This window comes from Pleurodeles waltl, chromosome 1_1 (assembly GCF_031143425.1).
Source record: "Pleurodeles waltl isolate 20211129_DDA chromosome 1_1, aPleWal1.hap1.20221129, whole genome shotgun sequence".
In the NCBI taxonomy this organism is placed as follows: domain Eukaryota; kingdom Metazoa; phylum Chordata; class Amphibia; order Caudata; family Salamandridae; genus Pleurodeles; species Pleurodeles waltl.
Window position 1 is genome coordinate 530249228 of NC_090436.1, and position 22820 is coordinate 530272047.

Sequence of the window (22820 nt, forward strand, 5' to 3'; positions counted from 1 at the left end):
GACCGCCAGGGCGGAGGACCGCGGGAGCACCGCCGACAGGCCGGCGGTGCTCCAATGGGGATTCCGACCGCGGCGGTAAAGCCGCGGTCGGACCGGCACCACTGGCGGGGTCCCGCCAGTGTACCGCGGCCCCATTGAATCCTCCGCGGCGGCGCAGCTTGCTGCACCGCCGCGGGGATTCCGACCCCCCCTACCGCCATCCAGATCCCGGCGGTCGGACCGCCGAGATCCAGATGGCGGTAGGGGGGGTCGCGGGGCCCCTGGGGGCCCCTGCAGTGCCCATGCCACTGGCATGGGCATTGCAGGGGCCCCCGTAAGAGGGCCCCTACATGTATTTCACTGTCTGCTGCGCAGACAGTGAAATACGCGATGGGTGCAACTGCACCCGTCGCACAGCTTCCACTCCGCCGGCTCGATTCCGAGCCGGCTTCATCGTGGAAGCCTCTTTCCCGCTGGGCTGGCTGGCGGTCTGAAGGAGACCGCCCGCCAGCCCAGCGGGAAAGTCAGAATTACCGCCGCGGTCTTTCGACCGCGGAACGGTAACCTGACGGCGGGACTTTGGCGGGCGGCCTCCGCCGCCCGCCAAGGTCAGAATGAGGGCCATAGTCTGGCAACTGATTTTGTGATCTCTGCAGTTTACTGCTAAGCTTTTGGGAGTCTTTAATAATCTATCTTACAGTAGTAAAACTGACCCATTACTATTGGTTGCCTACACTTGATTTAGTAGCTTGTGTTCAGGAGAGGAGGATTTTCGTGTATTTACAGCTGAGACTGCATACTCCCACTAACAGCATAGTTTACGTTATGAATGAGAGGCCTGTGTCCAAAATTAACCTTAGGTTCCTAACATTCTGTAAAAGAGTGGGAGTCATCCACATGCTTGTAACAATTGAGGGACATCTACTGATGATCAGGTCTCACCACTTTTATATTTCCGTGTTTTTTCTATTACGGAAGATACAGTTTTCTTTCATTCAGTGATTTATATTGGTGTAAGCATTTCTTGATTCTGGTTTGGCTCCTAAATAATTGTTAAGTCAGATGTGAACATGAACCTGATGATGCTTAAGTATGTCAGTCATCCAACATACATAGATACTGAAAAGCAATGGTGAGAGTGTGGAACCCTAGGAAGGAATATCAGGCATTACATCACAATACTTTACCCACAAGACTTTTCTTGGCATTTTATATTCTGTATACTTTTACACTGTGATTGCATTTATAATAATGGTAAATTACTTTACTTACCAAGTAAAAGCATGCAGGATAAAAGCATGTGGGGTAAAGGTAATGTGGGATAAAAGCATTTGGTGTAAAAGCTTGCGGCATAAACCTACCTACAGAGTAAAGGCTGTGAGGTAAAGGTTACATGATATAAAGATTGCAGGGGAAACATAATGTACCCTATGAAATATCATAAAAGTCACTTTGGCATTGAGATTCCTCAGCTTCCAAGCACATTACCCCATCATGAGGTCCTCCTCGTCCCAGTCCTAACACATGAGTTTATGATCCGCTTGCGTGAGGTCTAGCACTTATGTCCTTTCTCTATTTTTTTTCCTTCATAAAATTGACTCCTCCCCTGCCTTCTCCTGTTTTGTTTTCTGTTGCGGTGCAGGTAAGTACGCTCGTTTGTCCTTTTTGTTTTCAGCTGTTCTTTACTCTTCATTGTCAGTATGTTTTTATGTACATATTGTTTTGCTTACTTATGGTGCCACACTGAACTCTCTGTAATGGTGCTGGTTCTGCATTGCTGTAGCATGTGGCTGGGATCTTCATGTGGGCCTCCGATGCACTCCCTGCTCATGTGCTGAGCTGGGATGTGCCACTGGGCTCGGGATGCAGGATGCGCAGGGGCCAGCATAACGGCTTCCTGGCTCTCTGCTCGTGTCAGTGTTTGGCACATGTAGAGGGTATAGATGCTTGGTTATTGGGCGACCAGGTCTCGTGAGATGAGATCTGGTTGCCGGGTGATGGATATTTAAACAGGAAGTAACAATGCTGCAGTAGCTCATTGAAGTGCTTCCTAGTGGGGAATTACCATGGCTAAGCATCTTGAGAAAAATAAGAATTCTCAGTCTCCTGACCAGGAGTAGTATGAGGAACTTTTACCCATTTCACCTGGGGCTTAGCAGTCTCTGATTAAGGAGGCTGTTGATATGGCCATAAAAGAGGAGTTCCCTGCAAAAAGCTGGAGATTGTATGACGATGCAGAGGAGCTGAAGGACTGTAAAGGCAGTTATAAACAGTCTAATCAACTTAAAGAGGTCTTATCTCATATCAGAGAGGAGTTGGGGTTTTCCCCCGCCCCCAGTTTTTGATGAAGAAGAATTTTTGACACAGTATAACACTGCAGATAAGGACTGTTTGCCTTTTCATGAGGTCATTCAAAATATACTTCAGAAAGAATGGAAGGATATTGATAAAACCGTGATCCCTCACTTTCTCCAGAAGAGGTATTAGCTGGCAGTTTTTGAAGGCCAGTTCCTACAGACCTCAAAAGTTAACACTAGTTTGGCATCTATGTCCTCTTCTTTGTCTTTGGCCTCAGAGGATGCTGTTCTTTCTGACCCAGTAGATAAAAAGGTGGAGTCTCCCTTAAAGAAAGCTTATGCTGCTTCTGTCTATGGGGTTAGGACAAACACTTATGCAGCACATGCTACGCAGGCATTCCTGAAGGACTTTAATTCCTTGTTTGATTGTCTCCAGGCACAGGAGAATCCTGCATCACTGTTGGCTAATATGGAAAACTGTTGTTGCGATTTTTGTCAGATGCTGTTTTTGACAGTCTTTGGGCCTCTACTTCTGCAGACGGTGCTTCCATTTTTGGCTAGAGGTCTTTATGGTTAAAGTCTTGGCAACTGGAGGCTAGCCAATGCTCCTTGATTTGTAAGTTGCCTTACCTGGGCCTGAAGTTGTTCCTGAGCTAAATAACAAGGTTGAGAAGGCTACAGAAAAGAAAAACATCCTGTGGCCTTTTAAAAAGGTGATGGTTATGAAACAGTTTGGTCACTGGAATGGTTTTTTCAGACCACTGAACACTGGCCCTGTCGGACAAGGGCCCGTGGTCAGGGGGGTCACCTTCTATAATAAAGACTGAACCTCATCGTCCTGTGCCCCTCATGGCCAACAACAGAAATGACTATATGGCAGTGGGAGGTCAGGAGTTTTCTACCGCAATGGAAGCGAGAAGTGACGGCCACATTGGTCCTTTCAATAAGGAACATGGCTATCAGATTCAATTCAGAGGGCATGCACTGCCTCCTCGCTTCAGAGTTACTCCTTCTTCAAAGGACCCTTTACAGTTGCAGAGTCTCAGGTTGGGAATAGATGCCATCTTGTAGAAGCAAGCGATAATCCCTGTGCCAGAGGATCAAAGGGGTTTTGGGATTTATCCAACGCTGTTTTTAGTTCCAAGGCCAGGCAGTTATTTTCAGCCAATCCTCAATCTCAAGGTTTTGAACAAGTTTGTTCTGGTGGAACATTTCAGGGTGGTATTGCTTCACCCAATACTTCCTCTAATCATGGAAATATATTTCTATCCTTATCTGGATGATTGGTTGTTGCTTTCTCCATCTTTTTTGAAGGCTCAACAAGATGTGGAATTGGTGCTTCAGGCCTTGAGCAACTTCGGTCTTCTGGTACATTTTCAAAGTCACATTTCACTCATTCTCAGGTGTAGACATTTATCGGAGCTGGGTTGGATATTCAAGTGGTTGCTCAGTTTCTTCCAGACGGCAGAGTGCTTTCTCTTCAGTTGGTGGTGAAGGACTTGTTGACACGTTAACTAAGTTCTGCAAGATGCTGGTTGAGGGTGCAAGGTCTGCTGGTGGCTTCAACTGCTGTGGTCACCTGGGTGAGATTTCTTTTAAAGCCAATTGTGAATCACATTCTCAGTCATTGGGATCCCAGCTCCAGGGACCATGAGTGCATGATTCCTCTCTCATCTCAGTTTTCACTAGATCTGTCCTGGTTTATTGGTTCGGGAAAATCTTTGAAAGGGATCCCGTTTCAGCTCCCTCCCCCAATTCTCTTGACAGCAGATGCCAGCAGGTGGTTATGGTGTGCTGTGTTGAATCACCTGGAGAGGGGGGGCTCCTTGGTCTCAGTGGGAAAGTCAGCAGTCCTCAAACTGGAGGGAAACAATGGCAGTGATGAGGGCCTTAGATATTTTTCAGGAACAGCTGATTGGTCAGAATGTTGTGGTCTGATGGACAATCAAGTGTCAAGGGCTTACCTGAACAGGCAGGGACACGCAGTGCAGGTCCTTCAATCAAGTTGCATTCCTGGTTTCTCCCTGGGCAGAGGAGAATGTTCTGGATCTGAGGGCAGTGTCCATACGGGGAAAGATGGATTTCTGGGCAGACCAATTGGTTCAGTCTCTGTTCCACCAGTTGTGTCAGCAGTTTGGGGTCTCTTGGCTGGATCTATTTGCCTTCCCAAGCAATGCAGAACATCCTCATTCTTACACAGAGCTTCCATCACTCCTGGCTTTGGCAGTGGATGCTCTGTCAGACCCGTGGCCACAGGGGTTGTTGTATACTTTTCTTCAAATTCCCCTTCTGCCCAGGGTTCGCAAGAAAGTCCAGGTGGAAAGGCCTCAAGTGATCCTTATTGTGCCTTATTCACCCCACCTTCATTAGATTTCCATTCTCCTGTCTGGCCAATGGTCTGTTTTTTGTTCTCCATCACAGCCAATCTCCTCTTCAATTTCCACAGCTGTCACACCAGATGGTAGCTCGGTTATGTCTGACGGCCTGGCTATTGAACAGGTAGATTGGATACATTTGAGTTGTTCTCCCCAAGCTGTTTTGGAGATTCATTCTTCTCATTAGCTGTCTACCCTGGAATCCTATAAGAAGCACTAAGTGTCTTTTTCTCAATGGTGCTGTGCTAGGTTTGAGGATCCAGCCCACATGATCCCTTAAAGATTCTGGATTTTTGTGTGATCGGTTTGTGAAAGGTTTGACCGCTAGCACCCTTTCTGCTCAGGTGGCTGCTATTCAAGCTTGTCCCTCTTTTTCTGAAGACTTCTCTACTCTGTCACCTATGGTATTGTGTTTGCTTAAGAGTTTGAGGTTACGGAGGCCTGTTGTCAGGAGAATGGTTCCTTGTTGGGACTTATCAGTTGTCCTGCGAGGTTTACATGGTGTTCCTTTTGAACCTTTGGAAGAGGCTCAGTTGGTCTGGTTGTCATCTAAAGTGGTTTTCTTGGTGGCCATAACCTCTGGCAGGCGTTTGGGTGAATTAAGGGCACTTTGGGCAGTTTTTTCATATCTGAAGTTTTTTCCAGACCACGGGGTCCTCAGATTGGACCCTAAACTTGTCTATAAGTTGTCTTCCTCTTTTCGTTTTGCACAGGAGGTTGTTCTGCCTGTTCTCCCTGATTCCTCCACTTCTCTTCCTTCTACCTTGGATATCAGGAGGGCTTCTCTGATTTATTCAGAGTGTACAAAGGCTTTCCGGTTGTCACAATCCTTGTTTGTTGCTTATGGCTCTGTATCTAAGGGAAAGAAGTTTTCTACCCAGTCCCTCAGTAGGTGGGTTCAACAGTCTATTTCCTGTGCTTATGCTGCTGTTAGGCAACATCTCTCTGAGGATGTCGAGAGGCATTCCACCTGGGCTGAGGCTGGGGGGTTTCCCTCATGGAAATTTGCTGGGCGACCACTTGGTCGTCCCCTCATACTTTCCTCACTCACTTTCGTCTCTCTGTTTGTGAGGATATAGATGGCCACTTTGGTTCCATTGTTTTGTCTGCGGCAATTAAGTAATATGGTTTTTCATTTTTTGAATAAACATGTATTGCATTTCTACTCTTTGGGGCAACCTTGTTTTCTTTGTGTTCGGGTACTTCCTCATGCGTTAGGCCTGGGATAAGAAGGACCCCATGAGGAGGTAATGCTCCCGTAATTTACTGATAATTTGTATTACTCCGATTAGGGGCCCTTCTCGTTCCAGTCCCCTTCCCTCCCTCCATCCCTGTTACTTCTTGTTTGGCAGAGCTTTGGTAACATAGCAGAAGGAGCCAGGAGTCAATTTTAGTAAAAAACAACAACAAAAAACAGAAAAGGGACTTATCACTAGACCTGTTGCAAGAGGATCATACCTCATGTGTTAGGACTGGGAAATGGAGGACTCCAAATCAGGATAATGAAGATCACTGGTAGGTAATCAGAATGTTTGCTTGGTTTGGTGGGAAAGAAATGATTGAATCAATTTTAGATGCTTGGAGATAAACAACTAAATCTATGATACGACTGTGCTAGATGAACGTATCCATTTTTTTATCTTTTTTTATTAAAATCTTGTGCTCCTTGCTGTCACACAATGATTTGTCGGTCCAAGAAAATCACTGTGGCTCTCTTTCCCTAATTTATGGTACTGACAAAGTCTTCTCTTAACAAGTGCGTTCATCATGTATTTCTGAAACACAAATGAAGTTTGTGTTGGAGGTGAATCAACATTACGTATTCTAGTCCTGTTACTGTTTTCTCCAAAATGTTGCCACTGTATGGCTAATTCGAAATTGGCCGATAGTTTACCAGGTCTTGGGGTTTTGCCATAGGTTACTTCACGAGTGATAACTGGGTTTCATAAAGCAGAAAACCATACACATTGATAATGTATGTAATACACCATTAAGCTTTGTCATCAGTGTGGGAGAGAATTGCTTCATGCAGTCTGTGAAGGGGCACAGTTCTGCACCTCACTGGATGCCTTGTTATTTTGTGCTAGGCTCCAAACACTGTCAGTTGTTGTTGGTTTGAAAGCAGAGAAAACTACCTGAAAGGAGGACGGCAGCAGAGGGAGCCATTGCGATGGTGCCTGATTGAGGGAGATGGAGTTGCAAATTAATATAACTTGGACTCATTGAAAGCCAGGATGGCGATCAGAGTTGCTTTCAAAACGTCTCACTTGGTTGCCATGCTTCATTGTAGGTTTGAAATGTATCTTCCTGTATGTCGTATTTTCTTCTAGGAAAGGGCCTGCCTCTAGCATGTTACTAAGGATAGGGTAATAAAGCATAATGTAGGAGAGTCGTTAGAGAATGAACTGTCCAAGTGCGTGAAAATGTGTGTGAAAGTCAGATGTAGCGTATGTTCTGTCAGATGGCTTGTGCAGCTTACCTGCTGGTTTAAACCGAAGTGCCAAGATTATCATAGAGCTCTGGCGAAGATCATTATTTGGACAACTGTATTCACAGGCTGACATCCCACATAATCACAATTTGCTGTGCTACTGTCTAGAAATGTAAGGACAGATGAGGATGTCGTCCTGGAATTGGAGGCAAGGCATAGTAAACGATTTATCAGAGCTGTGATAAAGGGCCTATTGTGCAAAGTGCAGGTAATCTCATTAGAACACACTGTGTCTATTTCTCCATCATTCTTAAATGAACTATACTTTGATGGTGAGCGCCACATTGTCAGATATGGTGTTCTAGCTCTCTCATATATGACTGCCAACATACATTTGTTTAAACATACAATCACAGGAGGAAAACGCTATAGTGGAATGTAGCATATCAGCTGATATGTACAATATTTAACATGAAAATATGTTTAATATTTTTTTAGGAGTCATATAAACTTTTTTATTTTTACCTATGCTTTAGGAAATAGTTTTATGTTAAATACGAATGTAAATCAATTGTATGTATTTACTTGTGCTGAAAAGTAGTACATTTATCCAAAAGAGTAAACTTACTCAAAAATGTAAGTTACCTTGGTGAATTAGGCCCAAATTGTTTTGCAACCTTCATGGTTACTTATTGTCTTTTACACGTTATACCCAAGCTCCCTATAGGGCTAGAACTAGTTTCTAACTTATGTTGGATATGGTAATTGTAAACAAAAACAGTCTACCTATGTTCCTACATAGAATTCTTAATTTCCACGTTGAACTAGATAGATGGGTACTTTGATTTAGAAGGTTCAGAGCTCTCAGTATAAGACTGCACTTTACTGTTACACAGTATGAAGGACAGTGGTTGTAAGCAGCAGGGGTCTTTTTTTTCTTGTACCAATGGTATCACATATGCCCCATTTCCAGTTAGTATATTATTGCTTGAGAAGAGGGTAACTACTGCGCCCACGTGTATCACAATTAACGAGGTGTACGATAAGCACTGCACCACCCTACATTTTTCCGCAGGTGCATTTCAGCTAGTTAAATCGGAGATTATTCACGGTAGCTAACAGAACATGTGGATTTTGGTGCAGCATTCCAATAGCACTGCTCAGCTCATTCTTGTAGAATCATGCCATAACTCCTTAAAACAGTTAACCTTTGTGAAGTTGTAGCACTTGTGTTCCGGGAGTCTTAATCTTAGCTATCACTAACTAATCATACATAGGTGCTAGGCCTGATTTTAGGAGCTACTCTAAATATAACCAAAACTCCAAAAATACACAAAACTCGAGTGCTGTACAGACGGTCTAAGTGTCCTAAATGATGCCAACCTACTATAGAGGTCCTTAGATATAAAGTTGGCCTGGGAAAACTGTGCTCATTGCATCATCATAATAACCGAAGAACATTAATTCATAATGCATATAAGTATCATAATTGGTGCTCCTGGTCTTATGGTATTTTTTTTAACATTTCCTTTTGTATTTATCAAAATTTATTTTTTGGCCAACTTACTGGTATTTATCCATAATTATTTTGTGTTTCAGGAATAAATGGAGTTGCAAAATGGTATATTTTCACATTTATTTTACTGATGTACATGCATTCATACTTTGTTTCCTGTCACATTTTAGCAAAATCAGCCAAATATAAAAAAACACTATACTCACAGGTACATTTTACCATTATATATATATATATATATATATATATATATATATCTTCCCAATGCGCCCACGTACTGTCACTTTATCCATGATCAAGGCCCGGCTGGGCCGAACCACGCTGGGGAGAAGCCTTTATTAAAGCATCTGAGAGCAATCCTTGCTGTGTCCAAACGTATTTGTTTTACTGGATACTGTGCGTTGATGTTATGTGGGCTGCTGGACCCACGCATGGGCTGCCATAGTGAGCGAAGGAGCGGCAGCATTTTTTCTATGTCTGTCATATATATGTATGTATTTATATGTTCAATGGCATGTGTAGCTGCAGATACACATGCTATGCATGATTCCGCCATCTAGTGTTGGGCTCGGAGTGTTACAACTTGTTTTTCTTCGAAGAAGTCTTTTTGGAGTCACGGAATTGAGTGACTCCTCCTCTCGGTCATACTGCACATGGGCATCGACTCCATTGTTAGATTGTTTTCTTTCCGCTGTTGGGTTCGGACGTGTTTCCTCTCGCTCTGAGATTTCGAATCGGAAACTTCAGAAAACTCACTTATTCATCGATATTGTTTCAATTACATTTCTATCTAGCCTCGAACCGATGGTACCGTCAGAATCTAGTTTTTCGCCCTCTGGGCGCTTGCACCAGACTCGGGCCTGTTCGGGCCTACCGCGTGGAAGCCTGATGGATCGGACTCCATTTCGATTTTGCCCTCAGTACCATGCTAAATTTCCCTACACAGACCAACACCTGGTTTGTAATCTGTGTCTTTCTCCCGATCACAAAGAAGAGGGTTGTGAGGCATGTGGATCGTTTTGATCCAAGAAGAACCTGCATGATCGGAGAGCCAGAAGATTAGAGATGGAGTTGAAAAGTACAGAACATCACGATGTCGTGGAGGAAGAACGGGCTCAGACATCGGTCTCCATCCGAGACACCAACTCCAAACAAGATTCAGAAGAAGATAGGCCTATCACTGCTGCACCGCATGTGAGTACGTCTGCCCCTACGCCCACATATAAAAAACCATCGAAGGCCTTGGGTACACCACTGCCAGAGGCCATGGTTCGACCCGAAAAAAGACTATCGTCAACCGACCTTCGGTTTCGGCGCCGAAAAAGGTCACTCCTCTGTCGTCATCGGAGTTGTGTAAATCTGTAAAGAGTTCTGCCTCAGACTCGAGTAAGCGTCCTCACTCCTCGGAGTCGAAGCCTTGCCGCCCTGCTTTGGAGCCAAAACAACGACTCCATTTTCGGGGCCGAAAAAAAGCTTCCATCTTCGGAACCAAAAAAATCTTCTTTTTCAGAAGAACAAGGACTTCCGAGCCATCTCAAACAAAGGTCGAAATCACTGCCAGAACAATCTTACAGACCTTCTGATGAGAACACTGAGATTCAGCCTATCCTTGAGGTTATGGATGAGAGGCAATCCAGGATTCACAGCCACAAAGAGACTGGCAGAATAGTTACTGCTCCTCCTCTGCAAACCAAAAGGAAGCTTGCTTTTCAGGAACAATTAGACACTGCTCAACCACCAGCAAAACTGTATAAACAGAAGGAGAAGCCAGCACCTGCCCCTACTTCTCCTCCTCATTCACTACAGCTTTCCTTTTCACCTCCATCCACTAGCCCACCACAGTTGCCTTCAACAACGCAGTCACAGTATTCACATGGGGAAACAGTGGATCCTTGGGATCTATATGACCCAGATCATATTCCTGATAATGACCCTGATTTATACCCATCCAAACCTTCTCCAACAGAGGACAATACTGCATACATGCAGGTTGTTTCCAGGGCAGCTGCTTACCATGGGGTGCTTATGCACACTGAACCCCTAGAGGAGGATTTCCTGTTTAACACTCTATCCTCCACACACTCTAGATATCAATGCCTTCCTATGTTACCTGGAATAGTTAAACATGCAGACCACATTTTTAGTGAGCCAGTCAAAACTAGAGTAATTACTCTGCGTATTGACAAAAAATACAAACCTGCTTCTACAGAACCTGATTATATCACACACCAAGTTCCTCCCGACTCAGTGGTAGTGAGTGCGGCTAGAAGGAGGGCTAATTGCCAATCCTCAGGGGATGCTGCTCCACCTGATAAGGAGAGTAGGAAATTTGATGCGGCTGGCAATAGAGTGGCCACACAGGCAGCCAACCAATGGCAAATTGCAAATTCGCAAGCCTTGCTAGCCAGATACAATAGAGCCCACTGGGTTGAGATGCAAGAACTCCTACAGCACGTCCCAAAGGAACATCAGAAAAGGGCACAGCAGATTGTAGAGGAGGATCAGGGTATGAGCAATAACCAGTTAGGTCTGCCCTTGATGCTGCAGATACAGCAGCCAGAAGTGTCAATACTGCCATTACTATAAGAAGGCTTGCATGGCTACGTTCTTCTGGTTTTAAACCAGAAATCCAGCAGGCAGTACTTAACATGCCTTTTGATAAAAAGCATTTGTTTGGTCCAGAGGTCGATACGACCATAGAAAAACTGAGGAAAGACTCAGATACTGCCAAAGCAATGGGAGCATTATACACAACACTGTATAGAGGCTCCTTTCGCAGGCAACAATTTAGAGGAGGATTCAAGCCACAATCCTCTGAGGCTTCTACCACCCAGGCAAAGCAAGGACAACAGCAGCAACAATACCAGAGAGGGGGATTTAGAGGGTCTTACAGAGGCCAATATTTTAGAAACAGAGGCAAGTTCCAAACCTCAAAACAAGCCTCTACACCATCAAAACAGTGACTTATTTACCATCCCTCAACCCCACACATCTCCTGTAAGGGGTAGTCCACAGCAATTCCTCTCTCATTGGCAAAACATCACCACAGACCATTAGGTGTTGTCAATTATCCGCAATTGATTTCTACCACTCCAAACATTTCTCCACGTTGCCACAGACTGTCCCCAGAACACAATGTTCTATTACAACAAGAGGTACAATCGCTACTACTAAAACAAGCAAAAGAATTGGTCCCACATTCTCAACAAAGAACATGAGTATACTCACTATACTTCCTTATTCCCACAAGGATGGCACTCTCAGACCCACACTAGACTCAGGGGAGGATTAACTGCTTTGTAGTCTATGCATAGCATGTGTATCTGCAGCTACACATGCCATGAAACAAAAATATCACTTACCCAGTGTACATCTGTTCATGGCATGTAAGGCTGCAGATTCACATGCACCCTCCCTCCTCCCCGGAAGCCTGTAGTCGTTGTAGGTTCTATTATTTGTATATATGTAGATACATTTACATTTGCATGGACATCTATTTTTTACTTACTGCTTTTATACAACATTTATATTCTTACACTCTATCACTCCTTCCTACACCCTTTTGCGGGAAAACAATCTAACAGTGGAGTTGATGCCCATGCGCAGTATGACCGAGAGGCCAAGTCACTCGATCCCGTGACTCAGAAAAGACTTCTTCGAAGAAAAACAACTTGTAACACTCCGAGCCCAACACTAGATGGCAGAATCATGCATAGCATGTGAATCTGCAGCACTACATGCCACAAACAGATGTACACTGGGTACGTGACATTTTCCATATATATATATATATATATATATATATATATATATATATATATATATATATATATATATATATATATATATATATTCAAAACAACTGGTTCCCCTCAAGAACCAAGGCGCACTCTCCGGGTTTGGTTTCAATATTTAATTCTCAAATCGCCAAGCATGATGCGTTTCGGACATTGCCTTTCTCAAATGCTGGCTGCAAAATGACACTGCTACAAGGTAATAACACACATCCATAAATAGGTTACTCTAATTAGTTGTATAGTCATCAGTGAGAACGGACTTTAGTCTCCCCATATTTTCATTCGATTAGAGCGCCAACATCATAGTATGCTGCTATTATTTATATATCGTGATTTAAGTAGCCATTTTTTTAATCTCAGTGAATCTTTGCATTTGCAGCACTCATTTATAACCAATTTTTCAATGTTCCCTTTGTTTTAGAGTGTCATATGTTAACAAAGTTCTTTAATTTCACCTCCCTTTCATCTCCGTAGAGTGCCAAGGAAGTTCCCAGTTACCTGAAGGCACTCATCAAGTGACTTATGCCCATCAGTGCAGTCATGTCCCAATAATTGGCAGATAAACAGTGCTTCCCAGGCTGCGGTGGTTCTGGCAGTATATATAAATAATCCTCCAAACACCACTTCAACTGCCGAACTCATATATATATATATATGCATATATATATATATATATATATATACTAGAAATGGGGTCTCTAGTTGGCAGTCAGTTTACACCCTGACCAAGTAAGGACCCTCACTCTACTCATGGTATGGGAGTCACACACCTAAGATAAACATTAACCCACTCCCTTGGTAGGTTTGTACAAGTAGGTAGGCTTATCTCAGAGGCAATGTGTAAAGTATTTGCACAAACACATATGGTAACACAGTGATATCACTACAATAGGACTCCACGCCAGTTTAGAAAAATAGCCAGTACTTATCTAAATCAAACAAGACCAACATGACAAAAATCCAACATACACAAGTAAAGATATCACATTTTAAAGTAAAAAGAGTCTTAATTCATAAGAGTCAATGGATGCGTTGTTTTAGCACAAAGTACCTGGTGTTCGCCAAAAATAAAGCCGGAGGGGCGAGAGTGCATCAGAAAAACAAGCGATGTGTTGAGTCCTTACTTGCAAGTGAGGCTGTGCATCGATTCTTTCTCTGGTCGGTAAGCGATGCGTTGATTCTTCCCTTGCAGGGAAGGGATGCATGGCTTTCTGGACAGGCAACCTCAGGTCTGTGCAGTGATGCTGAAGATTTGACTCCCAAGGACGATATGTGGAAAATACAGACGCATGGCAATGATGAATCCACGTTGAGCTGGTGATGCGTCGATTTCACCAGTTCTGCATTGATTTTTCAGCTGTGGTGCAGGTGCTGCGGGATTTTTTTTCACTGCTCGGCTCCGGTGCATGGGTTTTCTCTCAGGTTTTGCCAGCTTCTCCTTCCAAGGGCCTAGGGGCTGGATGTGGCACCACTTGGCAAGAGAGCCCAGGTGCTGGCAGATGAAGTCTTTGAAGTCCCTGAGACTTCTTAACAGGAGGCTAGCCCAGTCCAAGCACGTGGAGAAACTTCACAAGCAGGATACACAGCAAAGTCCAGTCTTTGTCCTCTCTAAGGCAGAAGCAGCAACTGCAGCACAACCCAGCACACACAGCAAAAGGACAGTACTCCTCCTCGCAGCTCTTCAGCTCTTCTCCTTAGCAAAGGTTCCTCTTGATCCAGCCGTTTTCCAAAATTGTGAGGTCAGCAGTCCAGTACTTATACTCATTTCTGCCTTTGAAGTAGGCAAACTTCAAAGGAAAGTCTTTGTAGTGCACAGGGCCCTGCCTCTTTCTTGCCCTGCTCCAGCCACACTCTAGGGGGTTGGACACTGTATTGTGTGGGGTCAGGCACAGCCCTTTCAAGTGGAGGTGTAGGCTTCTCCCTCCCACTCTAGCCCAGGAAGACTCATCAGGATATGTGGGACACACTTCTGCTCTCTTGTCATTGTCTAGAGTGAATTCACAAACAGCCTCACTGTCAGTCTGACCCAGATGCGTATTGAACAGTAAAGCAGAGGCACAGAATGGTTAAGCAAGGAAAGCCTACTTTCTAAAAATGGCATTTTCAAACTCACAATCTAAAAACCAACTTTACCAAAAGATGTATTTTAAAATTGTGAGTTCAGAGACCCCAAACTCCACACCTCTTTCTGCTCCCTATGGAAGACTGCACTTAAAATATACTTAAAGGCATTCCCCATGTTAAGGTATGGGAGAGCTAGACCTTTCAATAGAGAAAACCGAATTTGGAAATATTTCACTACCAGGACATGTAAAACACCCCAGTACATGTCCTGCCTTTTAGATACACTACATACTGCCCATAGGGCTACCTAGGGCCTACCTTAGGGGTTACTTACATGTTGTAAAAGGGAAGGTTTGGGCGTGACAAGTTGATTTAGAACTGCACACACAGACACTGCAATGGCAGGTCTGAGACATATTTAGAGGGCTACTCATGTGGGTGGCACAATCAGTGCTGCAGGTCCTCTAGGAGCATTTGATTTACAGACCCAAGGCACACATGGTGCACTATACTGGGGACTTACTAGTAAACCAAATCTGCCAATCAAGGATAACCAATCATAATCACAATTTAAACAGGGAGCACTTGCACTTTAGCACTGGTCTGCAGTGGTAAAGTGCCCAGAGTACCAAAAACCAGCACAAACGAAATCCAGCACATAGTCAAAAATACAGGTAGCAGAGACAAAACAACAGGGGAAACCACAGCAAGGATGGCAGGTCTATCTATCTATATTTACAACTTCTCAGAGCAATCAAAAATCAGGATCAAACATATCCGTTAGCCAAACATTTCTGGGAAGTCCATGAAGGTAAGTGTGGTTCTTTGACTTTTTATGGGATAAAAACCATTGCTGTTAATCCCTGAGGTGGGAATAGAACTGCAGCGTTAAGACAAATGGAATCCAAAATGATTTTATTATTGGGTTCCGAAAATCCGTGGGGACATAATCTAGATGCAGAACTTTATGTGCATTTGTGAGAATTTTAATCTCATCTAGTTTGATTCATGTGTAAAAGATTCTCTATAGAGAGTACTTGCCATAGACACTATAAATGAGATTTGACAATCAGACCGCGAGTACTATAACCTGACTATAGAACATAGTTTGTTTTTTAAATGTTTTAATTGCTTCTTTGCCCATCTATATCAGCACTTTATATATCATTAGTATCAAATCCTAATTAGCACTTTAGGGCGATTGTTAGGCGGTCTGGTTTTTGTCTATATATCTATACTAAATTGGCCTTATATTCCATATACAGGGACTATCTGAAGGATCTATATGATCAATATTAGAATATGATGTTCTTTATTATTACTAGATGAACATTTAACATGGATACAGTTTTTATCTGGAATTAATTGATTTTCAATGATTATATATTCTATATATTAATTTGATATCACTGTTGAGATGAATTGGGAAATTCCATTTTTGCACTATTGATGAGGATATTAATATTTTTTAATCTATATACAAATACTTCATATGTATGTGTTGAAATTATTTATAATATTGATCTGAGAACATATTTTTTCTATTGATTAAGTTATTCATATTTTTAATTTGTATATAAATATTCCTTATATATGTGTTGAAAACTATTTATATCTATTTGAGAATATATTTTCCCTATTTATGAGAAGGATTTATGTTGAAATTAATAGTCTCAAGAATAGGGTGATATACTGTGCCATGGTAGACATACAAAATCACTATAACATGATCCTGATTTGATTATATGTTATTTATGTTATGTTGTTTAGTAGTTTGGACTGAAGATAACCAAGTTACAATATGTCCGCCATGATCTCTAACATCGCATTGGTGTCGCTGAAACCAAAGGACTATAAGATTTAAATAGGTGTTTGTAAAAAATGTCAGCCAATGTCCAGTTGAAACCGTTTGCCGAAACGCGTTGACATTTGGCTGGGACAGCGTGTGCTTGTTGTTTTTTGGCATTATTTCTATTATTATTACATTTTTTGATTGATTTTTTGAGCTTCATATATTTAGATTTGCCTTTATGATTTTTTTCTCTAATAAAAAGAGTCGACGATTTTCACAAAAACAAATTTAGAATTGTTTCGCTATCTACTTTTCACGATCTCCTGGATATTGTGCAGCCATTTGGTGTTGAAACACGTCGCACTGCCTTTTGAAATTTATATATATATATATATATATATATATATATATAGCTATATATATACTGGCTGCACCTAATGAGGTAAAACACTACAGACTACATTTCTCTGCTGATGAAGGGATGAACCCAGAAACACGTGTCCAGAGACGAATGAGAATATAAGGCCAGGAATAATAAAAATGTCAAAAGAATTCACTGTAAGTTGCTGGCTTTGTCACATTCCCTAATACATAACCTGTTGGGAGTGCGCTTTCATAGAGGACAACCCTTGTTTACATATATAAGCATGGACAAATGGACAGCCACTTACAAGAAGCACAAAGTTCAGTTTTTTTTCCACTTTCAAAAATAAAATAAATACAGACAGCAAACATGTTGTTTTCTGTCTGCATTTATCTATAAAAATCTGTAAAAATGGAAAACGTTGAGCCTTATTTATAATTATTACTATTTACATTGAGATTACCATTTGTGCTACTTCACCAACTTGCAGTCCTTATGATAATTCGAATCATCCTCAAAGCACTATCACACCGCTTTAACAGTTACAGAAGTAAGAATGTTGCAGCCATTGTTGTGCATGTGCTTCCAGATATTAAAAGGCTCTGCTTAGTTTATTCAGTAGGAAGTAGTGCCAGCAGAGACTCCTTGTCAAGTTTTAAGTTTAAAAAAGTATTTTGTTTAGGCTTTATGATCTTATTTACATCTTGATTGAACGAGCTACGCGTGTCATTTATTACACGCTATAAAAAGACCCCAGACCAGCAAACCCAAAGAAATGCTTATCTTAATTTGTCTATGGCAGAGAGATACTGAAAAGCAGCAGACGGGAGAAAGAAGGGGCAGAGGAGAAAGCTTCAGAGGCCCGGCAGGTGCTCTGAGACATGAGGATCAACCCAGCAAGAGAAAGTTGTGGAAAGGGTGGAAGATTCATAGGTATTTAGGGCAGCCTGAGACATTAGGAGCTGTTGGGCAAAAAGAGGCAGGGGCAGCAGAGGGAAGCCTTCAAAGATCTAAAGAGTGGCACAAAAAGGGAGGAGCTTAGAGAATGGGGGGGGGTGATATTTGTTGGCCGAGGTATGTTGTAGCAAGCGCCCTCTGCCTTAATGACCATCTGGAATGTTCAGGGGTCACGGGACGCCACAATTTAAGTAAATGGGCGGAGCTCCAGTTCCACACCGACCTAACATGGGTGTGCCAGCAGTAATTTTCTTCTAGAGGTTTGCCACCTCACTGCGCACAGCACCGTAGAGAGACCTAACTACAAGGCTGGCCCCGGGGAAACAGTCAAGACCTCAAACATCTGTATAGGAGACTGGGTGCTAGTGAAAGACAGACACCAAGGGAGAAAGATCAGACTACCATTCGAGCATCACTGATTGCGAGTTATAAGGGTCAAAGGGACCTTGGTGTCAGCATCAAGAGGACAGGAGACAGTCACCCAGAATGTTTCAGCCAATACCATGGGTGACCCCAAAGGCCACCCACACATCAGAAACTCCTTCCCAGCTGAGGGCCACATGCCAGGTAACCCAGATAGACTTGATGAAGAGACCAACCCGTAAAACCCCTGTCCAGAGTACCACCCAACAATCCACAACAGAGTCCGAAATAGCCATGCAGACCACCCAAGTGCCAGCCGAAGGGGACACAGGGAGGTCCGTCTGTAAACCTGACAGCTGCCTGCCATGATATAATCATGAAATAACCACACTCAATCCCAGCCATTTCAAGACTATGGCCCTCAATATGACATAGGCGGTAAATGCCTCCTACCACCACGGTGACGGACCCCAACATACCGTCGCGGGGCTACCAGCTGCCCACCCGCATTATGACTGTAGATGGAATTCTGCCAGAAGGCTGGCGGAATTCCGTTGACGGTCATGGCAGCGGACGGCGGTAAGGTGCCACGCCAGCAAAACACCACCTACCGTATCATGAGCCATGATACGGCCTGGCGGTGTTTTGCAGGCAGATGCTGCTGCTGGCAGCAGCGCCACGTCCCGTCTCCTGCTGGAGGACCCCCTGCAAGCAGGTAAGTTGTCTCCTGCCGGAGGACCCACTGCAAGCAGGTAAGTTGGGTTCTCCGACAGGAGAGGTGGGTGGGGGTGTTGTGTGTGTGGGGGAGGGGATGTGTGTCTGTTATTGTATGCGTGCAGGCAGGTGTGAGTTTGAGTCATGTGGAATGCGTGCATTAACGACTGAATGTGAGTGTACGTGTACGTTGTGTGTTGTGAATGCGTGTTTGCGGCAATATATGTTAGTGTGTATTGCGGTGTGTGGGTCTGTATGTGTGCATGTGTGAATGTGTGTATGCGTCTGTGTATTAGTGTATATGTGTGGGTGTGTAAATGTGTGGGGGGCCTGGGAGGACTCTGGTGAGGGGCACTGATAGTGCCTACCGCCATGGTTTTCGTGTCTCCAGCCCAGCGGCCGTTACCACCCTGGCGGACAGAGTGATACATTGGCGGTTTGGCTTGAGCCATACCGCCAATGATAAAATTTGGGAAAAGGTACCACCAGCCTGTTGGCAGTACCTTTCCCCAAATTACTGCCGTCCGCCAGGGTCGTAATGACCCCCTATGTGATGGACTTGTAAGACTGTAGACCTGACCCCAACTGCTGCTTTCTAAAGCTGCTCATATCCTTTTGCCCAAATGATGAGTCATTTGGTTTCCATTTTATTCAGTCATTTGTCCCACTCCAGGGAGTTTTTGTAAATGTTTGTTAGTGTTCAATTTGAGCTGCGTAGCTCCAGTTCTGCACCGATCTAACGTGAGTGTGCCAGCTGTAATCTTCCTCTAGCAGCAAGTCACCACACCATGCACAGTGGCGTGGCGAGGCCTAACCATGAGGCCAGCCCCGGGGCAACTGTACGGCAGTGGGGAGTGAGCAGGGAAACAAGATCTAAGAAAAATCCCCTCAAGAAGGCAGTGGAAGGATACAAGTCATCCAATCACAGCCTAGTGAGATCAAAATTCTCCTGAGATGGACTGCTCTCTGCAGTCTGTAAACTGTTGTTTTCTTCTCCACTGTTAGACCTGACAGCCTTAGGGTGGTCACCCCTAACTTTTTGCCTGCCTCCCTCCACTTTTTGGACACTGTTTTTGCTGGTTTTTAGACTCTGCGCACTTTACCACTGCTAACCAGTGCTACAGTGAATATGCTCTCTCCCTTTAAACATGGTAACATTGGATCATACCCAATTGGACTATTTAATTTACTTATAAGTCTCTAGTGATGTGCACTGTATGTGCCTAGGGCCTGTAGATTAAATGCTACTAGTGGGCCTGCAGCACTAGTTGTGCCACCCACTTTAGTAGCCCCTTTACCTTGTCTCAGGCCTGCCATTGCAAGGCCTGTGTGTGAAGTTTCACTGCCACCTCGACTTGGCATTTAAAAAGTACTTGCCAAGCCTAAAACTCCCCTTTTTATACATATAAGTCACCCCTAATGTGTGCCCTAGGTAACCCCTAGAGCAGGGTGCTGTGTGGGCAAAAGGCAGGACATGTACCTGTGTAGTTTACATGTCCTGGTAGTGTAAAACCCCTAAATTCGTTTTTACACTACTGTGAGGCCTGCTCCCTTCATAGGCTAACATTGGGGCTACCCTCATACATTATTGAAGTGGTAGCTGCTGATCTGAAAGGAGTAGGAAGGTCATATTTAGTATGGCCAGAATGGTAATACAAAACCCTGCTGACTGGTGAAGTTGGATTTAATATTACTATTTTAGAAGTGCCACTTTTGGAAAGCGAGCATTTCTCTGCACTTAAATCTTTCTGTGCCTTACAATCCACGTCTGGCTGGGTTTAGTTGACAGCTCCTTGTGCATTCACTCAGACACACCCCAAATACAGGGTACTCAGCCTCACTTGCATACATCAGCATTTTGAATGGGTCTTCCTGGGCTGGGAGGGTGGAGGGCCAGCCGTCACACAAAGGACTGCCACACCCCCTACTGGGACCCTGGCAGACAGGATTGAACTGAAAGGCGACCTGGTGCACTTCTAAGCAACTCTTTGAAGTCTCCCCCACTTCAAATGCACATTTGGGTATAAAACAGGGCCTCTGCCCTACCACCTCAGACACTTCCTGGAGAAGAAACCTGAACCAGAACCTGCACCCTGACAATAAGAACTGCCTGGCTGCCTAAAGGACTCACCTGACGGCTTTCTACAAAGGACTGCTGCCTTGCTGTTGCCCTGCTGTCTTACTTTGCTGCAGAAGTGCTCTCCAAGGGCTTGGATAGAGCTTGCCTCCTGTTCCCTGAAATCTCAGGACCAAAAAGACTTCTCTCTTGCAACTGGACTCCTTGTGCGGCAAAAAAATTGACGCACAGCTTGTTCTGCTGTGAAAAATTCACTGCACGCCGGACCGGAAAGACGCCGCTCGACTTCGCAAGGAAACGATCGATGCGGCGCCTGCGGTGCGACCGGAACTTCGACGCATGGCCCGCCTGGACAACGCCGCCCGACTTCCAGAGGGGAAATCGACGCAGCGCCTGCTGTGAGGGAGAAAATTCCATTCACAGCCCACCGGAACGACGCACAGCCGGACAACAAGCCCAGGATTCCATGCACAGACCCCGGGGCGTCTGAAAACCCTGTGACCCACAGAGGAGACCTGTCCGCGCGCCGGAAATCGAAGCAACGTCTTCCCCACGTGAAAAATAACGACGCAAGTCCGTGTGTGAAGGGGCAAAACCGACGCACACACCATTTTTCCACGCATCTCCTCCTCTGCGCCCCTTTGCGGAGATTTTTCACTCCAACCAGGTACTTTGTGCTTGAAAGAGACTTTGTTTACTTTTTAAAGACTTAAGACACTTTATATCACTTTCCAGTGATATCTTTACAATTTCTTATTGCATCTTTTATCGTTTTGACCTACAAATATCCATATTATATATTTTTCTAAACACTGTGTGGTGTATTCTTGTGGTGCTCTATTGTGTTATTGTATGATTTATTGCACAAATACTTTACACATTGCCTTCTAAGTTAAGCCTGACTGCTCAGTGCCAAGCTACCAGAGGGTGGGCACAGGATAATTTGGATTTTGTGTGACTTACTCTAACTAGAGTGAGGGTCCTTGCTTGGACAGGGGGTAACCTGACTGCCAACCAAAGACCCCATTTCTAACATCCACAATCTTGACATTGTTAGTGCAAACTCATTTGAGACTCATAATTGTCACATAGCACACACTGTGATAATTCAGTTTTTTGTATTTATCTGTGTATTTAAACTATGCATGGTGAGCAGTATACATGTATAAGTTTAGGAGGATTGTGAAATTGTCAATCTTTTTAATGTCTTCCCTTTTGTTGTTTAAGAAAATATCCGTTCTGTAAATAGTACATTATTTCTGCCGAAATCCTGTAAAAACGGAACTGTCTCATGTTCTCATCCACTCTTTCTGCGCTACTTACCAGGGCCGGCTTTAGGGGGCAGTGTGATTGGGGGGCTTCACTGGGTGTTGACCTGAAGAGGGCATTGACCTCAGGGGAGTGGTGGCGCTGTGTTGAGCAATAACTTGCAATGTAAAAGTCCCTGTTACAGAGCTCCTTGTGCATCAGCTTTCAGGCAGTAATTCAAATGTCAATATAACTTTTGTGATTAACGTTTCTGCTAGAGAGAAAGAGATCAAAGTTTTGTCTAGTGACAGTTTTGAGTCGCCATAAAGTAGCGCACAGGGTTAATATGCCTGCTGCAAAGGACAGATCTATATTTTATGTGGATAGCTGAGTGGGTTAGTAAAACCAGCCTTTAGCAGCGCTTTAAAACAAATGAAATGTATGTGAGAAAGGGGGAGATATGAGGAGCACTTTTTTTTAGGTGGTGATTAGTGAGGGAATCGAAAGAGGTGGCCATGGAGGGGTGGGGTACCAAAAATTATTGGTGCACCAGGCACCACCAACACGAAAGCTGACCCTGCTACTAACACTAGTTGCATTTGGCTGTATGGAGCTTGTCCGGAGACTAGCTTATTCAGGATAACCTAACTTGCATTACCTATGCTAGGCCGTTTGCATACTTTACAAAGACGCTTGTTACACTTATGCAACATATTATAGTTTTAGGAATTTTAAGCAAAACATCTGTGTTTTAAGACTTCTAGACCGAAGTCTGATTTATGCTCTGCTCTGAATTGTCCCCATTGGTATTGTCTGTTGTCCGCAATTCTTTTAAGTCTTCATCAC

General features: G+C 43.9%; 1 protein-coding gene across 2 annotated transcripts in view; it reads left to right on the top strand.

Moving 5' to 3' along the window:
* ARSK (arylsulfatase family member K) overlaps positions 1 to 22820 on the top strand; it is a 568856-nt gene that overhangs the window by 541144 nt on the left and 4892 nt on the right. The gene's annotated exons all lie outside the window — the stretch shown is intronic.